Below are 25,815 nucleotides of genomic sequence, written 5' to 3' on the forward strand. Positions count from 1 at the left end.
TGTCCACTTTTGAGTGGTGCCTTCATACCATGCAGAACCATCTGTAAACCAGGCACTCGTCTTCCCTTCCTCTGTCAATTGATCATACGGAAATCTCCATGAGGCCATAGGTGTAGGCTTGGGAAAGACAAGGTAGTGTAACAAGAATGGGGACCATGGGCATTTGGGCCACTTCTTCATGTAACTTATTTGTGCCTTTAAGGTCTGCTCAGCCCTTACCATGTATATATCACTTCCATTAGATGATGGAGTGTTGCTGTGCGCGACCAACTTTATCACTTGGTGGGTCAGATACCATTCAGCTCATGATGGGCAAGTCACATGGTAAACTTGGTGACCTGTAGTAAAGCATTCAAGCTCTACTAAGGCACAAAGGCAGTCCAAAAGCTGGTTTTCAAAAGAAGAGTAATTATCTGTATAGCATGGCAGGGCTTTGCTCCAAAATCCTAAGAGCCCATGCTGCAATTCACGTTTAGGGGCTCCAAACAGCATCCCTATCTGTTACTGACACTTCAAGCACCATTGGATTTACTGGATCCCATGGCAAAAGTGGCAGAGCAGCTTGTACCTGGATCTGTGGCAGTCTTCTCCTGTTCTGGGTCACGCTCAAAACTAGCAGCTTTTCAAATTACTAGGTAAATGAGCCAGACTAACAGACCCAAATGAGCAATATGTTGCCTCCAAAATCCGAACAGGCCCACTAGGCATTGTACCTTTTTTTACTGTAGGAGGGGCCAGATGCAACAACTTATCCTTCGCCTTAAAAGGGATACCTGAACATTCCCTACACCACTGGACCCCTAGAAATTTCACTGAGGTAGAAGGTCCCTGAATTTTTGTCAGATTTATTTCCCACCCTCTGACATGCAAATATCTTACCAATAAGTCTAGAGTAGTTGCCACTTCTTGCTCACTAGGTCCTGTCAGCACAATGTCGTCAATGTCATAGACCAGTGTGATACCTTGTGGAAGGAAAAGGCGATCAAGATCTTTGTGAATTAAATTATAACGGAGGGCTAGAGAGTTGATATAACCCTAAGGTAGGACAGTGACGGGGTAGTGTTGACCTTGCCAGCTGAAAGCAAGCTGCTTCTGGTGGGCTTACAGACAGGTATGGAGCAAAAAGCGTTTGCCAGATCAATAGCTGCATATCAGGTCCCAGGAGATGTGTTAATTTACTCAAACAATGAAACCACATCTGGTACAGCAGCTGCAATTGGAGTCACCACCTGGTTAAGCTTACATAATCTGCTGTCATTCCCCAAAATCCATCCGTCTTCTGTGCAGGCCAAATAGGCAAATTGAATGGGGATGTAGTGGGAATCATCATCCCTGCGTCTTTCAAGTCCTTGACTGTGGCACTAATCTCTGCAGTCCCTCCAGAGATGCAGTGTTGCTTTTCATTTACTGTTTTCCTAGATAGAGGCAGTTCTAATAGTTGGCCTTTCCCACCATAATAGCCCTCACTCCACAGGTCAGGGAACCAATGTGGGGATTCTGCCAGCTATTAAGCATGTCTATTCGAATTATGCATTGTAGAACTGGGGAAATAACCACAGGATGGGTTCAGGGACCCATTGAACCCACTGTGAGAGAGACCTCCTGAGCTAAAACTCCACCGATCACCTGATCTCCATAAGCCCCTACTAGTAGACCACAGTGAAGTTTTGGGTCTCTTGAAATCAGTGTCAATTCAGAGCCAGTGCCTAACAGCCCTGAAAGGTCTGATTATTTTCTTTTCCCCAGTGCACAGTCTCCATGGTAAAAGGCTGTAGGTTCCTTTGGGGAAGGCTGGAGAAAGATTAACGGTACAAATTTTTGGCAGTGTCCCAGGGTCCTTCCTCAAGGGACCTGGCCTCCTCTTCATTCAAGGAATTCCAGGTCTGTGAAGTGGCTCAAGTCTGGGAATTGATTGAGGGGCCATGACTCTGTTTTTATGATTCAGGTTAGACTTTTATTCAGTTGAACTAGAATTTTTCTGCTTATGCAATCAAGTAAGAACTGAGTAGACTTCCTATTTATTTCACTTCTGGAAACACCGTGATCAACTAGTCAACGCCCTAGGTCTATGTGAGTCAGGCTACTCTGATTGCTCCTTTGACTCTGCTATCCATTACAGTAACCACACCCCCTTGCCTTTGGTGTTTGAGTGTTGTCACTTGGCCCCTATCACCCGGGGATTCAATTACTTCCATTGCGTTTAGGTTTCCCAATTCAGTGTCCTCAGTTCCCATAATAAGGTCTGACCTACAGGAAAGAGTGATCACAGAACTCTTCGAGGATGCTGGGGCTCCACTTACAATCTCATGTTGCACAGTTGTGGTGAAAGGTATGTCTTTTGGACTCTCCCAGGGTGAACATGTCTTAAATAAAAAATCTACTTTAACATTCTAATTTCCCTAAGCCTTCGAATGTCTTCCTCTACATTAAACAAAAGCAAGTCCAACATTTCTAACTCACCCACTGTGGCCCACCTTTTGGTCCATCTTTCATCCAACCAACAAAACAAACTGTTTGAGCCCTTTCTAACTCCCTGAGCTGCAATATTAAATGCAGAATGTCTGCTTAGTGAGCCCAGGTCAACAAATTCAGCCTGATCCAACTTTATGGTCCTTCTACCATTATCCTACACCCTAATATCCATTCCCATACATGTTCCACAATTTCTGTCTGTACAAATTAGAAAAGCCCAAGTAGTTCTTTTGAGGTGTAGTGCACCTCCTCATGGGTCACACTTTGTGCCTCACCTCTATGTGCCTGCTGGGACTTGCGTCTAGTTATGGGCCTAGAAGCAAAGGAGAATCAGCATTGTCTTGCAAGGCAGCTGCCTCATGGGAGGCCATTACTGTTTCCTCAGGTGATGCAGAGCGATCCCCTCAGACAGGGTGAGGAGGCCTCCTCCACTGGCAAAGACTCATCAGATTCATCAGGGTCTTCCCAAATGTCCCCATTCCAACTTTTAGGATCCCGTTCTTTCTCCATCAGTGCCCTCACTTTAATAGTAGGCACCCTGCAAGGCTGGGAGTTCAACTTGCATTGTAATTCAGGCAGTTGCAGGGTGAGATTCTGAATTTGATTTAACAATTTCAGCCCTGCAGCTGTAGGAGATAAGGGTCTCCTTGAGAGCACACATAGTAAATTTCAGGTCACTTATGAGACACTTGATCTGGGAATTTGAATCCCTGAGCTCATCTTTTTCTTTCACCATGTTATCAAGAGACATTAGGAGCAACCAGCCAATCTCATTATATTCATTAGTTTGACAAAAATGTTCAAAAGTATCATATACGCTGTCACTCAGATCCCTGCTTCTTAGAAGTGTCTGATTATCAGTATGGAATGGTGATATTTTGCGTATCTCTACTGCCAGATCATACCATGTACTATCAGTGCTCTCTTTGCTGCTGGAAATAGAGTCACTAACACCTTTATATCTAATCAGATTAGAGAGCCAATTCCAGAAACCCCAGAACCAGTTCAGAAAACTCATCCTTAGAATTCTGATGCTCTAGAACCACTCTCAGTACCAAAACTGTATTAGTCAGTGTTTTTTATAGAAACAGAATTAATAGAAAAAGAAAAAGAGAGAAAGAGAGACACAGAAAGAGAAGACTTATTATAAGGAATTGGTTCACACGATTATGGAGTCTGGCGCAATCCCAAAACCTGTAGGGTGAGTAGAGAGCTGATAGTATCGTTCCAGTCTGAAGGCTGACAGCCTCAATACCCGGAAAGAGCTGTTGTTTCAATTTGAGTCTAAAGGCAGGAAAAAAGCCAATATCCCAGTTTGAAGGCAGTCAGGCAGGAGGAATTCTCTCTTACTTAGGGAAAGATCAGCCTTTTTGTTCTATTCAGGCCTTTAATTGATTGGAGGAGGCCCACCCACATTGGGGAAGGCAATCAGCTTTACATAGTCTATTCATTTAAATGTTAATATCCAAAAAACACTCTCATAGACACACCTAGAATAATGTTTGACCAAATATCTGGGCACCTCATGGCCCCATCAAGTTGACACATAAATTAACCATCACAAACAGGTTTTAATGATAAACAGAAGAGATTGTCAAACATTTCTCCCTCACACATGTGTTACATATATACTCAAAACTGATTCATAATCTGTATATTAAAGAGTGCATCCAATTTAAAGCAAACACCTGCTCTCATGGACATATAGTATTAATTTCTTTTTCAGAGTATGCCACTGACATTATGTGATAAAATAATATTGCAAAATGTTTATTATGATTTCTCTCCAAATATGATATTATCACTAACTCTGAGAATGATTTCGTAAACTTTTCAGGTAGAATGTATCTTATACGTGTTTTTAATACATGAACTAAAAATTCGAATCTACCTTTAGCTTATTCTTCATTTGGTGACAACACATTAATTTTTTGTATTATTTTTTTCTTTTTATGGAAATACTCAATTTGCTTGTCGAAGATTTCACTGCAAAGTTTTGAAAAATATACAAAACCTTCTATGATTTCTTTCTATTTGAAAAAGTTCTATAACAGACAACACACTAAGGACCAAGGTCAAACGGCCCACTGATCTAATAAAGTCTAATTTTAAAATTTTCGTAAACGTCTCCTAATCAAACTTTGGTTTTTTGGCTATTCTTATAAAATCACCATAATTGCAATTTCACTTGTCCCAGAAGCAAAAGATTCACATTCCATAATGAAACTGAAGGCTTCTTCATTCTTAAAGATTATAAAACTATTTTTAACTGCAGCCTTTATACTATTATTTTATCATTAATTTAATGCTTCAGCAAAGTATATTTGAATTATTGATCCATTTTGTGAATTCGAGACATACACAGCACTATGGTCGCAGCAACAACCAAAATAGGATTACTAATAAACAAAGATATTAATCCACAAGTGATGTGAACATAAGTTATTTAAACAAATTGACTAATACAGAGTTGTGGTACACATACAATCCTTGAAAACATGATTATTCAGAACATAAAGACACTTCTGTAAAAAAAATCATTATTATTGTTATATTTCATATTGATGAAATGTATGTGAGCAGACATTTCACGTTCTTGTCCTAAATCACCTAAACTCCTATGAACCATCCATAGACCATCAGGGGCCACGAGTGTTCCATGGACTGTGCTTTGAGAAACACAGCTCTGGGGGCTCACTGCAGAGACCTCAGGGAATACATCAAAAGGCAAGAGGATGGAGTGGCTGGTAGAACAGAAAGGCATCTCATTTCAACAAGAGGATTCAGCTTTCACCTAATTTACCTATTGGGTTGCTGAGAAAATTTTTACTTCCAGAAATGTTTCTACTATTAAAAAAAAAAAGTTTAAAAAGCATAAACACTAAATTTTTCTAGAAGAGAAAATATGAAACAATTAAAGATAAATTGTTTGAACACTATCATACTATTAGCTAGTTGTACAGCAAGTATAAGAATCTAAGTTCTCCTAACTCAAGACAGTGGTCTTTTCACTGTATCATGTTCTCTTCTTCAGATAGGAGGAAGGAAAAAGGGGTAGAATCCTTGTAGAACAAAAAGCTCTTAAAACTGTAGAAAGAAGGTCTAAGGGATATGACTAATGTAAATAACATGTAGCACATCCAGTAAAACTTCTGACATGAACAAGATAAAGGGAAGAGAAATGTATGGAATAGTTTTTATGCTACTTGATGCTCTGAGAAAATAAAGAAAATTAAGAAAGTTACAGTAATAATACTGTTTCAGTAGTTAAAACGAAATCTATATAAGAGATTACCAAATGGATTAGCAGATTTGGGTATAACAAATTGATTATTCAGCAAACTTAATGGATCCACCGTCTCCTCCACCCAAATTTTTTGCTCCGATGGAAGTTATTTTTGTGGAAGCCTTAGAATTCACTTGTCGGAGTTCCATTCTCTGAACACACCATTTCCCAGCCAGAACTACACTAAAAAACAAGCATCAACTGCTGACCTTTTAAATTCATCACTCTTTGTAACTCCAATCACAGAAAAATACTTAGGAAAATGTGGCCCTTTCATCTCTGTGTGGTAGTGGATACATACCTCTTCCTACAGAAGCTGGCAACCCCCAGTTCCTTTTCTCACTTGTGAGAAATGCTTTGAAAAAGTCATTTCCAGCCAAAGTTCTCAGCCTTCTATTTCCTTCTTTACTTAAAATGAGGAAATGATTTGTAGAAAGGGAAAAAAAACAATAAAAGGATTCATTTATTGTCTACTTAGCTGGTCTGAATTATCTTCTAATCCACATCTTTGCTGACTTTGGGAACTCCTCCAGGCCATTCTCAGCACTTGACAGAGCCAGCTATTTTGTGAATTTTTGTTCTCATAACCAACCTGGGAGTTGGTGAATCACAAATGCTAAACTTTCTTCAACATATGCCAGATGCTTAGGCTAAAATTACTATATAGAAAGGAGCCAAGGAACAGATAAAAATCAAAATTGCATATCTGTGTGTGTGTTTAAAAACATACATTCAAGACTGTAATGCTTCATATTACTTATTACATCAAATTACCTTTGTAACCATAGTCATTTGAGCTAACATTGAAGTGCTTTTGCATTCCCCAAGTAACCACAGATTAGGAAGAGCTAACATTTATTGAGCACTTGTCACAGGCCAGTTGCTGTGCTGGGCATTTTAGTACATTGTCTCATTTACTCTTCACCTCAGCCTATGAGGTGGACATGCTTTACAATGCTCAATATGGGACTTAAATAAGTTTCTTGAGGTCACATAGCTAGCCATTAAAATATACAGCCTGAATTCAACTCTAGGTTTAACTAGACAGCCCATTACTATACTCTCTTCTACCCATAGTGGATAAGGACGGAGAGAGATATCAAGGATATCAAAAGCAAGGATATCACTTATTAAATTGCCATTTCTTCTTTGTAAAGACTCATGACAACATGGATGGACATTGAGGGTATTATGCAAAGTGAAATAAGTCAGAGGGAGAAGGTCAAATACCATATGATTTCCTTCATTAAGTAGTAGATAACAATAACAATAAACAAGCACATAGAGACAGAGATTGGATTGGTGGTTACCAGAGGGGAAGGGGGGAGGGAGGACGGCTAAAGGGATAATTTGGCACAGGTGTGTGGTGATGGGTTGTAATTAGTATTTGGGTGGTGAACATGATGTAATCTATGCAGAAATAGAAGTATAATGATGTACACCTGAAATTCATACAATGTTATAAACCAATGTTACTGCAATAAACAAAAAATTAAAAAAAAAAAAAAAAAAAGACTCATGAGAGAAACCACTCTTAGTCTTAGTACCAAGACTGATGATTATTCTTATCTCTCTATTGCCTACTGAAAAATATACAGCCAAATTCATGGCCCTCTCAAAATAGTGAAAAAAAATCTTAAAGCATTTACCCGGTAACATCTTCCTGACATCCTCATTTTGTTTCTATTCTCATTTTCCTTTGAGCCCATTTCTTCATTTGTGTAATTTGTGTTTCATTTTATTATGTTTTACCTTCTGTATCCATAATAGCTATCTTAAAGGTTTTCTGCAACAGGAAGGAGATAAATCTATAGACACATAAGCAAAACCGTGAGGATAAGAGTCTAGAAATATGAAAGACATTATTACTGAAAAGATATCACCCTATTGATGAAAGAATTATTGCAGATAACTGGCATAGTAGACAATTCACAAGTGTCAAAGGGAGAAGTTATTTTGAGAGACTAACGTTGCTGGTACGATTCCTTTCTCAAACAGCAGAATTTCAGTTTTTCACAAAAGAGTTTTGCTATCTCAGCAACAAATTAAAAATCTCGACCTTCGCTTTGCTTCTGAAGTTGTCTGGAAAGCCTAAAAGTGGAGATCAGTGGTGGGGATGAGGGAACTCTCATAAGAGAACATGTTGCTGCTGCTATTTTCTGAGTTTTTTCTTTAGTGCACAAAACAGATGAATTAGGTATGTTTCTTTTTTTTTTTTCTCTAAAAGTTCATATTGGAGTATATTTTTTAGCTTAGCATGTAACAGAATACATGCATTACTTTTCCCTGTAAAAAGATAAAATTGCAGATAACCACAGAACAAAGAAGCTCTAGTCTCTCTCCTTCCTTTGGCAGTCCAAGCCAGTCAAAACAAGGCACCATATCTCCTATATAAAAAATAACTTATTTACTTACCAATTCAACAATGACAACATTTTGTAATCATTTGATATTTTGAAATCATCAGTAATAGGAAATACAGTAATAGGAATTACTGTAACTATCAATGTTGTTCTTATTACAACAAAAGAAGACCACATACACAAATTACCAATGATTAAAACCTTTTGATTTCAGTATACACTATAGTATTACTGTTAAAATCATTAAAGGGTAGTGTATCTATGAGGACCAGTACAGAAATAAGCTCCAAAATTCACCAGAGTTTTCTCCCTTCTCTCCAAATGCATAACCCTTATGGTATTGTAAAAATAGGAAATTACAAAATCTTACTGCCTCACTTTTTTGACAACCACACTATCCTCTCTGCAATTTTAATTTATAAAAAGTTGGCATTTTAATGTATTAATGAACAATGTATTGTGCTGACCACAATATCCCCCCAAAAGAACTCATTCTACTTATGTTAAACAATATGAAGGTGATTTTTATTTTTTTAAAAGTTTGATATTTTTCTAAGGTAGAATTATAATGTAACCATAGAAAAAGTCCATGATTGAATCCATTTAAAAGAACAACAAAAGTTCTGAGGAGAGATATTGGCCTTTAGTTCACTACAGTGCTTTCCTTGGGTGGTTCACATCTGGATTCTAAACCTTATTTCCATCTAATTAAGTTGTTCAACTGAGAACATTTTCAGTAAATGTAAAATAAAGAAAATGTATGTAAGGATGCCCTGACCATTTAATCATCCAAGTTCTCCCAAATCCTTGGAATGAAGATCAATGAATTGCCTGAGACCTTCCATCATTCACATTTTCTACCAAGACTAATCAATCCCAAGATTCTTGTAAAAAGGAGCAAGCATAGACAGCCCAGACTAAATTGGTCCACTGGAATACGTCCTGAGTAGCCATCTTGAAATTCAGCCTACTAAAACACATACACAGAATTCCACAAAACCGACCATGCCTTCTTTCATTTCCAAACTCATCTCTCTTCCTTAAATGTAGATTTATTTTCTTTACCGTGGACCTTGGATTAGAAACTTCCCTGGAGAGAACTCAAGCCTGGGCAATATGGCTGGCATGGTCTTGTAGAGAGATTACTTCACTGACCACGGAAACAAACACCACCTGTGGACTACCACACGGCAGTGGTTTAATTAAGCACAGCGTCACATGCAGAGCAATTTCTGATGGAAAATGAAGATCCCACTTAAAACTGCTAGGGGCATTAGGCAAGCAAAATGTAATTATCTGAACTGAAATCCAGCTGACATCTCTGACAACAAATACCAGGGGATCTTTAAGGATCAGATGCTTCATTTTAAGTCAGTGCCTCTGGCTTCAGCATCTTCTACTCCCCATCTCTTCCTCCCCAAGGTAACACCCCACACTGAGTCACCAGCACCACTTAATTTGGCTGCCAATTCTTCTTGCTAGCACAGAGGAGGCCAGGTTTATACTAACAGAGTAACTGAGACAAGTATCCAAATATTTTAGGCCAGATGAATTTTGATTCTTTCCAAATTAAAAGGATTATATCATGTTTATAGAAGCTAGAATTCTGCCTTGCCCTCTTCCCCATCCAAGACAAAACCAGTTTCTTGCTTTTTTAAGTATATGCTTAGAGATAGGATATCTCAGATTGGTCTTTCTATGGCACTCAATAAAGACATTCATTTAAATAATGTCGTTTGTTAAGTTAGCCTTTTAGAAAAGAACTCTTGGGCCTTTAGCCGTAGATTTTGCTTTTTTTAGGCAGAAACAAAGTGAACAGATTAAAACTAGGATATGGTCTGAGCTGTGCTGATGTTTGGTCTCAGGATTTTCAGTACCTCCAGTGAGATTAGTGTCCACAATCACAAAGCTGGCTCTTTGCCTTAAAAGAAAACTTTGGAACTTTTCAAGGATATTAAGAATTAGAAGTAGAAAAGATCTCTCGGTTCAATTATCTTTTCATGGTGAAGGCATATTTCTTGCCCAATATATATCATACATGTTCTCCACTTTAATTTCAAATATTTCAGCTCACATTGGCTGACGTACCTTCCCCTGGGAGTATCTTTTATAATCAGTCTTGGCTATTAGAATTTTTTCCGTGATACTTTACTTAGCTCAATTTTTCTTTTGTTTAGGTTCATGCTATTAGTCTTAATTATATCCCAGAGGACTTCTCTAAACAATTCTTTACCCTCCAATTCATCACCCGCCCCCCCCAATTCATCACAGGAAAAACTGTTTACTGGCCCTACAAATTTATCATTGTCCCTCTCATCACTTAACTTACTTTGAATCCCCTCCCCACTGCCCCTTTAAAGACAGTGACCTTTGTCCCATTTTGTACCTGTTATCCCAGCACGATTATTAACACAGGCAACTGGTTTGAATGATAAGTAGTAATGGTTACCTTGATTTATTTATTTATTTATTTATTTATTTATTTATTTATTTATTTATTTATTTATTGTAAGGAAGATCAGTCCTGAGCTAACATCCATGCTAATCCTCCTCTTTTTGCTGAAGAAGACCAGCTCTGAGCTAACATCTATTGCCAATCCTCCTCCTTTTTTTTCCCCAAAGCCCTAGTAGATAGTTGTATGTCATAGCTGCACATCCTTCTAGTTGCTGTATGTGGGACGCGGCCTCAGCATGGCCGGAGAAGTGGTGCGTCAGTGCGCACCTGGGATCCGAACCCAGGCCGCCAGTAGAGGAGTACTAGCACTTAACCGCTAAGCCACGGGGCCGGCCCCAGTATGGTTACCTTAATTTTAAAACAGTGATTGGGCTGGTATCTTCCTTTAAGGGAAAAATTACAGTAGTAGACAATGTACTTGAGTAGTTCACACTCACAATAGGGTAGAAAACATTATGAAACTGAACATAATGGTCACTCTTTTTATGCTCTACTTCCTCATAGCATTCATCACAATGCTAATATATTTAGTATTAATTATGTAACTATTTTTTTAGTATCTGCTTTCCACTTTAGACTAAAGCTTCATACAAGCAGGGCCATATTTCTCTGCTTCTTCCCACTAACCTCAGGACCACCACAGTGCCCATCACATAACAGGGGATTAACAGATATTTGTTGAGTAAAGAAATAGATGAAGTTGGATCTCAGAAATTCACAGTCTTGTATACTCTGCGATCTCCTTTATCTTCTCTGTATCTTTCTGGTCCTCTCACAGATCCATCTTTTGGTTTGGTTTGGTTTTATAAAATTATTTGTCCTCTGACTCATGTTTGTGGGAATAAAACTAGTTATCTACATATTTCATTCCTACCTTCCTGAGTTCCTGAAATTAAACTCAAAGGAATTTGTTTTTTTAGATTAATATTTGTCAACTACTCACAAGGATGAACACATCTAGAAAACCCAGATCCTGTTAGCAAAAATAACCTTATTTAAAATCCTATAATCCACCCATTCACAGCACAGAATCCTAGATTTTATTCTTCTCCAACTTCCAAAAGACCTTGCATTTATCCCTATACAAGAGCTCCTTTCTCTATGCTCTTTTCATGATCCTCTACTGATTCCATCCCAACCTGAGAAGTGTATTTGCTTAATCCTACTGCCTTCTCTAAGTACTGTTCTCTTTCTCTCTTCCTTTCATTGCCAGACGTTTTGAATAAATGGCCTAACTTTTAATTGGAAATTTCCACTGGAATGTGTTACCACCAGCTCAAACCAAGCATATCCAACACTGAGACTCATAATCTTCTGGTTGCCCTCTAGCTTTCTTCCCTGTCAGTGGTACCACCACCAGAGGTCTCCCAGTCAACAAGACTCAAGACTTGAGGATGGTCTTTGGGTCAGCTCTCTCCTTCATCTTCTAGGTCCAATTTACCAAGCCTTCCATTCTTTTTCTGAATAGTTTCAGATCCATTACTTTATCTTCATTCCCACTGATGACATCCCAGTGCTGACCCTCATCTTGTAACATCTAGAAGCTATTGCACAAGAGTTCCCTAGAGAAGCCTCATGGATTTTAGTCCACCTCCCTCATTTACACATCACCTTCATCAAGTACAAAGCATCATTCCTGAATTCAATTTTTGTTCCTATTCCTATTTTTCCTCTTCTTTCTCAGCTGTCCTAGGCTGCCTCTTTGAACTCATTTCCTCCACACTCCCAGCATCTTGCTCCACTCAAGCTCCACCGGCATAATCCTACCTCAGGACATGTGTACTTACTCTTCCCTCTGCCTGAAATGCACTTTCCCTTATCTTCTCATAGCTTGCTCCTACAACTTTGAGGTTTCTGCTCACCTTATCAAAAAGGCCTCTGTCTCGTCCTCCATCACTCTCTATCCCCTGACATTGCACTTACTGATCGACTATGACGTATTTGTGTATTTACTGTTTCAGCATTCTGCTCACTAGAATGTAAACTTTATGAAAAAGACATTTTCTTTCTTTATCTTTCTTTTCTGAATTATCTCCAGAAACTGCAACAGAATAGGAGAGCAATAAAGATTGTTGAATGAATAAATAGATGATGTCTCATTTTTGTTATTTTGTACCTTATATATAATAATATACTTTAATAGTCTCATGTTCTCTGTTATTCTGGGATCACCTCACTGTAGCATAAATGTGGGTAACTGCTGAATGTTTTTACAAAATCCAGAAAATTAATGCGTAGGAGGAGGGAGGAGTTATTTAACTTCTTTTGTGTTGTTTTCCCTTCTTGCCCCAAATTGCTGCTGCAGGTTTCCCTTCAACAACATCTGGCTATGTATAAGCCACGACCCTCACTCATTCTCATTCTCAAACCTACTTTCTTAGAAAAGGTGGAATAGCCTCTCAGATTTCCTTTGCATGAACAAAGAGAAACGTAATAGAGCCCCCCACATAAGCAAATGAATCTTGCTACCATCCCTGTTTATTGTTACGGTTTGGCATGTTTTCTCTCCATTACAGTAAGTGATTAAAAATTAGTAACTCATAATAGTGATTAACATGAATTATTTACTATTTTCCCAACACACATTCTATTCTCACAACAACTCAGTGAAGTAGGTACTATTATTAAAATTCCCATTGGGCTTAGAATTTAACTAACTAGCTTAATGTCATGAAACCAGTTTGTGAAAGAGTCAGGAATCTCACTGAGGTCTGTCAGAGTCCAAAGCCTGCCACCCTAACCACTTTCACCTTAAAGTGCATTAAATCTCTTTTGGAACTAGATGGAGGAGTGAATGAATGAATAAATAAATGATTAATTGCATCCATTTTCCATCTTATTAATGGCATTTAAACTTACTTTCAAGTTATATTAGCAGAAGGGCTGGTTTTCACCCTGGGACTTGTGCCCATTAAGCAGACAGAGACTGGGTGATCTTTGCCAAAGATTTAGAAGAAGCCATTTCTGAACTGCATGGGAGGCCTAATTCCATAACCTCTAAGCTCCCTTCAAGGTCAAGTGATACGTTCTATGATTCCAAGAGGTTCCTATAAAATGGAAAATTTAGAATCATGAATGACTGGCTGTAGTCTATATAAAAAGAAGTAAGATTAACCTTACTTGGTCTTTCTTTTGTGCTTTTCTGAAAAAGAAATAATCATTTTAGGATGAACCCAGGAGATAACAATCAGAATATCAACATTTTGAACTCTATCAGCTTTAATTCATTTTTTCCTTTAAGTTTGCACTTTTATAGCACTGACTTTTCTCTAGAGTCAGAGAAAATAACAATGGTAAATAACGAGCACTTGGTGTTCCTGGAACAAACTACCAATGCTAGAAACGCCGGCTTCAGCATGTGCTGAGAAAGCATCCAGATGTTAGCCAGCTGAAACAATATATCTCAGTGCATCTAAATAAAAAATTCATCTTCATTTGAAAATTGGAAATCAAAATGGAGTTTAGGATTTCCAATAAGAGTCAAGAAACTGCAAATACTAATGAATCTCTGAATGTGCTCTTTGTCAGAGGTATCCACACAGGTCCTAGAACATTGAGAATGAAAAAGTAAATAAAATGCTAGATACAATAGCTTACCCTCTGATTTCTGGACATTGAGTTAATACTAGTAAAGATGTCTAATATTTATTTGGTTAATTATTTGTGATTTTCACATGCTGAATCCTGACCATGGGTTATGTGGAAGAATGAGATCAAATGTGCCAGCTCTGGAAGATGCAGGAGAGAGGAGGGGAGATGACAGAGGGATTGTGCACATCATTGAGAGAGCTGGGGACGGGGGCGGAATCCTCGCCCACTCCCCCCAAAACCCCCTAAAAGGGAAAATTAATAAAACTGTCAGGCAAATGGAACAAAGTGCTGAGAAACCCTGAAAACTTGAGAAATAAGTATTGGTTCTCAGAGTCTCAGAAAAAAAATTAGGTTTAATCTCACAGAAATAAGTTTGAGGAAAAATGGAATTTGAATTATAAATTGAGACATAAAGTATGGATACTTTGTTTTTTCACTAGAGCTCTCTGTCATCAGATGAGCCAAGATAGACTTGAACATATTTCCCAAAGTGTGGCCCACGGACTCCCAGCATTAGAATTATAGGGGAGTGAATACGAAGAGTAAAAATAAATGGCAATTTCTGAGCCTCACATCAGACCCAATGAATAAATTCCCTAGAGGTAGGGCTCAAAAAATCTGCATTTTATAATAATACACCAGTGATTCTTATTTATACTACAGTTTGAAATTTTAGAGGACTTGAATAACATTTTTAGGTAAATAATATTTTTTAGAGAAATCTGAAGTGCAAGGCTGTAGTTAGCTTTGAGTACAAGAACGAAAGAAGAGCCAGCTTAGCTTTTAGGAAACAGAGGCAAATTCAGCAAAAAATAAAAAAACCTGATGGAATATAAAGAAGGTAGTTAGAACCAAATTTCTCTCTTCCAATTTCACTTTCTTTGGTCTAAGAACAAAAAGGAGAGGCATTACAGTAAAAGAGGTAGAGTAGTTTGTTTATAGACCATTAATGTCTTCAAAAGGCCTTTTTTTCAGTGTCCAAATTTCAGTGTTCAGTTTTTTTCAGTTTCTTTCAGTGTCCAAATTTCCCTCTTCTTCTAAGGACACTAGTCATTAGATTAGGGTCTACCCCAATCCAGTGTGACCTCTTCTTAACTTGATTATATCTGCAAAGATCCTATTTCCAAATAAGGTCATAGCCACAGGTTATGCGGATTAGGACATGAACATATCCTTTTGAGGGCCACCATTTAACCCACTACAGAGGTGATGGAATTTAAAAAGAGAGTAGATTTTCACCTGTCTGAAATGATTTGCGTGTAGTCTTGCCTGAAGTATAATAGGTTAAATTACTCTTCAAGGTCATTCCCAATTATTTTAACTCTATAATTTTATAATCATGTCAGAGTTTGTGTTTCCAAGACCTTGGCTAAAGAGGAGAAAAAAAATTCTAGGCAAATCTATCATGAGTAACTTGAACACAAGGTATTCTACTTTCAATAGATTTAAAGTCACAAAAATGTTTTATTCTGAATGACAACAATGCATTTCATACTCAACCTTTGAACAATGAAATTTTTTTAACATTTAGGAATTTATTAAATGATGTAAATCTCAAAGATAGGCCAATATATAGCCTGAACTGATATTCATTTAGAGTCAATATTCTCAAATCACTTTTGTTATACAAATCTGACTTAGATAGAAAATTGAAAAGACATAATATGTGCTAAAACATAGTCTTAGGGTGGATATTTTGTCCTTTCTGTCTCCATGCCAACGCCTTCCCTTACCCTGGAACTCAAAGTTTGAAATATTCCTACATGTTCTGAAGAAATTTATTCTAGTGGAAATTTAAGGAAAAGTAGAAGAGAATTGTGAGAAAATATATCAACTCCCACCATCATTGTTTTTGAATCTTAAAGTGACTTAGGTGCTCTAGAGTTCATATTTTAAGTGCATATGACTGGAAGGTAAGCTTCATTCCCTTAATACTCTAATTGATTGAAAACTGATTGAAAGACCCAAAAGTGATGAGATTCAAATGAGGAACACAACTGAGGAAGCGAATGATGGCAAAAATGCAAGAAATTGACATTAACTTCTACTTCACTGCATTTCTAGGGTCCATCTTTGGAACTTGCTCTCTAATATTTGGAGTATTCAGAATATTTCTGATAATGAGGTACTCAAAAGGTCACCTCACAAAGTTCTTAATTTTAGGGTTAAAATCAGGAAAAAAAAAACATGAAAAAAGAAAAAAACACAAGCACATGTATGCACACACATGTCATACCCTACATTGACAAGTCTTTGAAGGCCAACTCCGTGAAGTAACCATATGGACCTGAAACAAGTCAGCTCATGAAAATTTATAATTTGACAAGCTAAATAAAATTTATGTGGCAAGTTTAACAGAATTTCAAGTGGAATAAAGATCATAGTATCTATTTCTTTTCTAATTTCCTAATTGTCATTCAAATCAGTGGTCTCTAAAGCAGGATATGCAACAGCATCTGCTAGGGTGAAAAAAGAACATCAGTTTACACATGTTTTTAGTCTTAAAACATAAGGAAAGCATCAAGCTTTAGTTATATTTAAAATGCAGAGTAGAGTCTCTATAATTTGTAAATAAAAATGTATATATTGAGATACATACTCACAATATTTTTACTTATACAGATGCATAATTAGAAAAACTTAGAAGCCCCAATTCAATCAAATTGGAAATAATTTAATCACTTTTCCTTCTTGTAAAAGTACAGATCCTTAAGTTTATAGTTTTCAGATATCTGAATTTTATATGGATACAAATTATATGGTATATATCATATCCATTTAAATATAGGTATAAATTATATAAAAGGTCTTGGAATATCTCTTTTGGGTCACTGTAGGCTGATTCTGGTTCACTTGCTCAAGAAGCAAACAATTCAACAGTATGATCTTTACATAAAAAGTTTCCAACATGTCACCTCTCTAATAAAATGTTTTCCAACAAAATCATATTCTAACCATTTAGTAGTTTATAAAACATAGAGAAAGGAAAAAGTCGAGTTCAGTGATTTCTTCAGCCTTTATAGAAAGTCAATATTTACTAATGTTACATACAGGACAGCCTGTAATTTAAATATTGCAGTCTGAAACACTGGAGTTATTGGATTCCGTGTATGATCTAAATTCTCTTTCCCTTCTTGACGTTTCTAAATCACTAGAGAAACATGTGAATAACCTAGAGACTTGTTCTAAGAATTGACCAATGACTTTTATGATCAGGAACTGTCTTTCACTTGTTTTAAAGCTCACTAAAATAACTATCCTCAGCAGTAGTGTAAAGACAAATTGATGTGTCATGCTCACATCACTAGGAGTAGACAAATATTTTATTTTGAACAATAGGTCAAGTATAGAAGTTGGAGAAATAATCTGTGCTTTCTGCCTGCCACCATCCCACCCCACTCTCCCAGTACAAAATCCTTCTTTTCATTTTATAAACTACCTCCTGCTTTCTTGGGTCTGATGTCCATAAAAATACTTGTCCTCCCCTCCCACAGGGGTGGACACATGACTTGAGCTGCTCAGAGTACTTCAAATGCCTGGACACATTAATTAGTCCAAGGATGGACAATTGGCCAAACAGGGGCGACAAGAGCCATTTGCAGGATTGAAATAAATGCTGGGGGTTAAAGGAGAATTTCTTTTCATTCCAGGATCATTGGTGCTAAGGACTGTATAAGCCTGGTGCTACCAGAGCCAATTTTTGCCACCAAGGGGAGAAATTTCCTTCAGTATAAGTCAACACAGAGGAAAACAGAGCTGAGAGATGGAGGGAAAAAGAGAGAATTGAGTTTTACCTGTGTACTTTTGCATTATATGGGGGCAATAAAGTCCTATTTGGGATTGGATTTCTATCAGTTACAACTGAAAAAGTCCTATTAGCACAAGAGATAATATACTAGAATATATTTAGGTTATTAATATAATAATGTCACTCCTACTTTCTAGATATATTTCCTTGAGTGGGAAAAAGGTAAACCTCCAAATAGCCTGAAATCAATCACATTACTGCGACTACACTCATTCAGTATATCAAACATGTGACCATCATATATTACATGTATCAATTAACACACACATACACACACACACACATACGGGTCTCAGAGTATCACCCTAATGTAGCTTAACAGAGAGTACTACATAGAGTTGATATCCAACAAGCATAACTGACTGACCAACACCACCATAATGCTCGCATTTTCTCCAATAATACCTACCCATTGGGTAACCTCTTTATTTCTCCTTTGGCATTCTTTTATTTTCTTCCCTTCTAATTTTTTATTGTCTAATATAGCTTCTTCTAGGCCACACAATGTTAAAAACCAATGAACCCAAATTTTCACAATATTTTGTGACTTGACAGCTTTTACATGCTGAAGCTCAATAGAATGGAAATTAGCATTGACCCAAAAAAAAAAAAAAATCAAACATTTGTTCAAGCCCTTAGTCAGTTTGAAATATTTTCTAAGTCAACTAAATAGGCACTTTTCTTTGAAGAAAGCCAGCAAATGAGTTCACCTTTTCTTAGATTATCTATTACCAGCATTTTTTAAACAATAGGGTCTAAGGGGGCATTCCTTTAAAAGTGAAATAAATGGAGTAAAGTCTCTTTCAGATCTTTCTCAGTAGTAAAAATTGATTCTTCTATCAACCTCTTTCTCTCTGCTATGATGTATTATTAAAAATGCAAAGACATTGTTGATGGCATGTATTGTATCAATAGCATTGAGAGAGACCATTTATTTTACTTTAATGAGAGTTTATTTCATCTCGGGCCCACTTGGAAAGCCTTTTAGAGGCCATCAGCACACTGGCTTTCTTCATCATAGATAAAAGCAAGGACATTGCGTATACACCCACCTTGATCTGGAGTTATTCAAAGACTGGGTTGGGGAAGAGAGAATTTCCTTCCTTGGTACAGAATAACTTTCATATCATATCAATACATTCAAAATCTGCAAAGCCCTTTTTAAATTGAGATGTCAGTGGAAAATTTCATCTTTTTTGAGATATAAGTTGGAAATGTGGAGACGAAATTTTCTCTGAACAAGAAAGGAATAAAATAAAAATAAAGTTTAATGTTGACTTTAAATGCCAACATACTCTAAAGTACAAATAGTGAAAAACTGGATTTAAACCATACCAGTCACTTGAGTTGCTTTAATTACTTATTTGTAATTCATAAGTTGTAGGTTAATATATATTGTTTATTTATAGAGTACTAAGCATATGGCTCCCAAAGGATGCTTTTCTGGCAAACTTTTTATTTAAAAGCAGATAATAAATATTTTAGGCTCTGTGGAGCATCTAGCCTCTTCCAAACTCTGCCATGTAGTGTGAAAGCATCTATAGATGATACATAAACAATGCATGTGTTCCAATAAAACTTTATTTACAAAATCAGGTGATGGGCCAGATTTGGCCTGCAGTTTGTAGTTTGCCAAGTCTTCCTCTATGCCAAACTCTTAAGTTGTTATGTAAGCTGCTAAGATCAGAATGGTTTATACTTTTAATAAACAAAACATTTTCCTTAAAATCAGATGAATTTTCTTCCTAAATTTACCAATAACATGTCTTAATATATTCTTTCCAAAAGGTGTTCCCCTATGACCTAAAGATCTTAGGTGGAGAAAGAAAGAGAATATTTTTGGAGAATAAAATATGCATGATTGGTCATGCTCTGATTTGAAGCAGACAAATTCTGATTTTTTCTACTTTATATACTTGAGTTGTGCAAAATTTCATTAAAAAAAGATTCTACTTGGAAAGACTGGGAAATCACTGCTCTAAATTATTTGTGTAAGTCACATCTAGCCCTATTTACCACTTAAGATCATATACATGTCTTAAGATCACAGGGACAGATGCAAGTGTAGAGTGAATCTTGTGTATAGGAAATTTTAGGACATAATTATTTGAGATAAAATGAAGACCTATACACTTGTCCAATATCTTAATAGAGAATCCTAGAGAGCCGAGAAACGACGACAGGAAACAAATGCTAGCGGTATCAAGACAAGGGCACAGTCACCCTACTGCGCGCAATCACTGGCTTGCAGGGAGTATTCCACCGTGAGGTTTTCAGGAGCTGCTCCCCACTGACACAGATTTTAATAGGCATCATGGAGCAAAGGCTACAGCTTTTCAGCAGTGCTCAGATCACATGTGACAGCCATTATTGAGTGAGCAAAGAGGGTGCTGAGAAGAGGTTAATGGGCCATGCAGACACAGAGAGCTGAGCCTGTACTTAGAGATGATTCTCACTGAGAGCGTTGTGAAACTGGTAGGTGTACATTGAGTTTCACACATCCTTCTGATCCAGAGACTGAAGCTACTATTATCATTTTGACAGGTCTCCAAGTGGTGGCCATTGTCCAAAGGCCATAACACATCAAGAACTAGAGTGTAGGATACAAATTCTCCTTTTTAGGAAGAATTGATATATCCAAGGAATTTATATATTTGGTAGAATTTAGGGCAAACAAGATACTTTAGATTACAACATGTAAAATTGTTTACTCACTGGCCAGCCCTGAGACTCAGAAATTTTGGAAAAGAATGACAAAACTGATACCCTAAGTAAACACAATTTTTTGATCTCTCTAACATTCACTTTCAGGCTCTCTGTTCTTCTTTGGTTCTAGTATCTCACTCACTAACCTAACGCTTGTCTGCTTCATAGAGAGAATAAAAACGTGAGATCTTGAGGTAGAGCAGTCCCTAAATGTGACTCCCTGAAAATGGAGAGACTTCTATTCAATTGGACAAGTTTAAGTTTCTTTTAATCTCAAAAACTGAATGAGGAAAATCAAAGAAATGCAGATATGGTCTCACTTCTGAGCTAGGATAGTGGGGAATGCTCTACAACTTTCAACCAAAGCACTAGACATATACTTTGGTTAAGCTGCCCCTAAGTGAATGGTAATGCTTAGTCTACGTTCTTGTAATCTAAATAGGAAGACTTTCTATAAACATGATTTATGGATTTAAGGAGAATATAGTCTAATACTACAAGTTAACAATAATGTGCTATAAAACTATGTATTAGAATAAATATATAAATATTAATTACCATTAACATAATATATTTGTAAGATAATATATGTATATATTACAAACTTTCTCTGTTCATGTCATCCTTAGTGTTTCAGTAACTTTTTCATGGAACTCCTAGGGCAAAAGAAGTGCCTAATAATTCCATTTTTTTAACTAGTTAGGAATCACTAAAAACCCAGCCTCACAAAGATATGACATCAGTGAAAGGAAGGTAGCATGATCCAGTGTTGAAACTGCGAACTACTCAAGCTTCATGTGATGATCAACTGGTATCGAGTTTTGCTGTCTTTCCCGTGAAAATTTAAAATATCACATGGCATTCTTGTGAGTTTGATGTAGCATCCTGGGTGCCAGAAACCATGGGTTTAGAGCAAATCTAGGAACTACTTTGTATCTAATCTCCATCTCAATTTGGTTACCCAACACTAGAAGCTAGCATTTTAATTATCTCCGTCTCTGCTCAATCTTAAATTGACCATTTCTTCAGGTTTAAGAAAAAAATAAACTTAAAATTGCCTTTACCTTAAGGCTTCAAAGAGAACCTACGTTTCTCTCAGATGCTATCTGTTTAACCTTTTTCTTCGTCAGTGGGCGAGTCTCAATTGACTACATACAATTTATGTAGGAAAAGGCTGCATTTATCTTTTTAAGGTCACAATCAATAGTTCTCATTTTTCCCAGAAGTAAAGCTGAAGAAACAGATGCAGAATGTTTTCTCTCTTCTGAATATATTCCTTCATTAAAAATCTCTATGACGATCCTTAATTGATTAAGACATTTCTAAATTAATAATCCCTCACCACACAAGTAGCTTGTTATCACATGTGGTTTCATCATGTGTTTTAAAACATGTTGTAAGATTTCAACAACCCTAACTAACGTAGAGAGATAATGGTTTCCTCTAGCCTTAAGTTCCTTATCAAGTTAGACTCTTGAAAATAAAATTAAATAGAATATTTTTAAAGGATAATCGTTCTCCACAAAATATCAGGAGAAGCATCAAATATCATTTAACTAGAAAAGAATCCTGGATGCCTATGAAGAAAAGCTAAGAGAGTGTGTGTGTGTATATGTTTGTGCACACCTGCATGCATGCATGCACAAGAGAGAGAATTGAGAGAGAGGGGAGAAAGATAGAGATTCATCTTCTTCACAGGTAAGTGAATGTGAATTTATGACAACGCGAAGATGATAGAATGAGTGTAGGCAGGCAAGGAAGAAGTAGGAGTCTACACTTAAAGTGTGGGCCAAACAATTGCAGCAGGCCAAAAGATTTTCTCAGATCATTGGCAGTTTTTAGAATTCAATCAAAACCTGTGAAATATCAATGACAACCATGGGCAAATTGTAACATTCCAAAGCAGTCTAAATTAAATCATATTATCCTTCCTCCACACATTCCTAGGAGGTTTATCAAAACAGCAACCATATATATTATAGACAGCATCACCCTTCATCTGGGCAATTGGCTTCTTCCCAGGCAGTAGTGTGATTTGAGACTACCCTCTGCTCCAACACTTGGTAAGACGTTCTGCATTAACTTTTGCACGGATATCCTCTGAAGGCAAAGACGGGATACTGTTGCATTCACAATTAGCAAAGGTGCCAAAGGCAACAACTTCAACAAGGACCATAGTACAGCATAAGTTTCTCTTCAACTCAGTTATGGGTACACTGCTATCATCTATGAAACATATCAGGGCACAAAGATCAACAAATCATGAGAGTTTGTGGGGAATTAATTACTAGGTTATGTTTATTTAAATGCAAACTTTAAAATCTGAAACTTGGTGAAACTGTTAAATATGGTATTCATTACATGTGGAAAGATGTTTGAAATTGATGTAAAAACATGACTATATGGCAATTTAAACTTAAATCTCAATAAATACCTACATTTAAAAGCCCATAATCATTACTGGATGTGCAGCCTTAAATTAAATGAGACTTACATTGTACTATGCATTGAGTAAATGCTAATATTATGCCATACATTGAGTAAATGCTAATTAGTTGTCAAAAGCAATTTTTCAGAAACTTTTCACAGAGTGGTAAGATATGTGTAACACGTATTACATAAAGTGACTGAGGGTGGGGTCTGGAAGATGTAACCAGCAAAAATAAAGCCAGATGTCAGTGAAATGATCCCAGTGTGAGCTGTCTGTCTCTTCCCTTGTTATTTTCCTATTACTGTATTATGGAGCTCCACATGGCAGAGAACCATTATGCTTTGGCAGTAGGAACCACCCAAAAGAAACAGACTTCTAAATTTTTATTCTAAACCATTTGGAACTTCCTAGAAATAGTAGCAGTGATGTTGTAATAAATCCCAGTAGTTTTAACATGTAAGTATTCATGGTAATTCCCTTTTTCCTCTGGTGAATCTAAAAAAAGTGTCATGAAGACTGATGACACACACAAAAAAACATTTTCTAACCAGAGAATTGCAGACTTTAAAATAGCTGTTATTGGTAAATATTCCTTTGTTAACCTATCTGATTCAATGTCTTTCTCTGTAAAATGGAGATAGCAATAGTGCCTAACCCATAAGGTTACTGTGAAGACTAAATGTGTTAGCATATGACCACAAATTCTCATAGACAGATGTGTCTCAGAATTCAGAATTATTATTTTTCTTTTAGAGAGATAATACAGTACATATACCATGTGCTATATAATACTCTGCAATCAAATACAATATTTCTGCAAAGCCTATAGCATTTGCCTTAAGTGGGATAAATAAAGATTTTAAATTAAAAACTATCCATTCAGGGGCCAGCCCAGTAGTGTGGTGGTTAAATTTGCACGCTCCACTTCGGCCACCCAGGGTTCGCGGGTTCAGATCCTGGACATGGACCTATGTACTGCTCATCAAGCCATGCTATGGTGCCATCCCACATACGAAACAGAGGAAGATTGGCACAGATGTTAGCTCAGGGACCATCTTCCTCACCGAAAAAACAAAACAAAACAAAACTATCCATTCAGGACAGTTCTTGCCACCAAGTGAGCAACAAAACTTTTTATTTTTAGTTCCAATTTTTTTTTTAATGGAGGTCACTTTGGCTTATAACATTATATAAATTTCAGGTGCACATTATTATATTTTGACTTCTATATAGACTGCCTCAAGTCCACCACCAAAAGTCTAGTTGCCATCCATCACCAAATGTGCCCATTTAGCCCTTTTGCCCTCCCCCCACCCCGTTCCCCTCCGGTAACCACCAATCTGTTCTCCATATCTATGTCTTTGTTTGTTTATCTTCCACATATGAGTGAAGTCATACAGTAATTGTTTTTCTCCATCTGATATTTCACTTAGCATAATACCCTCAAGGTCCATCCATGTTGTCACAAATGGCAAGATGAATTTTTAGAATCATAGACAAGAAATTGCAGTCCTGTGTATGTAAAACATTTAGACACAGCACAGTAACCGGCACATAGTAAGCATTAAGCATGTGTTTTTCAATTGTTATATTTTATTATTATTATTATCCAATTTGGAACTCAAGAAGGTAATATCTTCCTCCTTTCTTTTCTTCCGTCCTTCTTTCCTTCCTTTCTTTCTTGCTTTTCTCTCTTTCAACAAATAAATATCCAGGGCATTTTACTTATAAAGAATAATTCCACATGATGAGATAATTTGCCAAGGGTAGCACTCACATAAAATGCAATTCCTTTCCCAGGACCAAGGACAAATAAGATTCCTAAAAATACAAATTTTTATTGCTGCAAAAGTTGTTCATCACCAAAAAAAATAGCCTTTCTATAGCCATGCTCAGCAGCTGTCACTCATACATTAAAAAGTCAATAATTGAGTTAAATTAGCAAATAAATAGCAGGCATTCTAACTTTGTTACTGGAATTGTTGCCATAATTTGATTACCAATGTGTTCTCTGATCACCATGTATAACAGGAAAAATGAAAAACCTTGGAAGATTCTTCATAGTTACACTATTCTTAAAATAAATAACTAAACAATACATATTTAAGCCTTACTTTGACATCTTCCAAAGAATTCCTCCTCCTCCCAAAAATGAGATTTCCAACCTAATTTTTAATTCAATAATAGGGATTATTTAAAAAAAAGAACTAGGATAATACCTCATACGTACCCAAAGAGTATTGATCAAAACCAAATCCTAATGAGGGTTATTTTATAATCCTATAAAATAAATAATTCATGTAGATGTAATGTATGGCATGAGGACTATAGTTAATAATACTTTACCGTATATTTGAAAGTTAAAACTTTTCATCAAAAGAAAAAATAATTTTTAATTGTGTATGGTGATGGTTGTTAACTAGACTTGTGATGATTGTTTCACAATATATACAAATATCGAATCATTATGTTGTACGTCTGAAACTAATACAATGTTATATGTCAATTATATCTAAATAAAAAAAACTAAATCCTTATTAAATAACATTTTACACACAAGAGATGAAAATCTTCAAAGCATTCCCCATTAATTCCATAAGAAACTTACTTATGTTTGGTCCAAATCTGTGCAGAAAATAACTCTTGGGACAAAATGCTAAGTATGCCTTCTAACATAATGACTATCATTCGTACCCCAGGCTC

This window comes from Ceratotherium simum, chromosome 12, assembly GCF_057802395.1.
Source record: "Ceratotherium simum simum isolate JZ-2026a chromosome 12, ASM5780239v1, whole genome shotgun sequence".
Taxonomy (NCBI): Eukaryota; Metazoa; Chordata; class Mammalia; order Perissodactyla; family Rhinocerotidae; genus Ceratotherium; species Ceratotherium simum.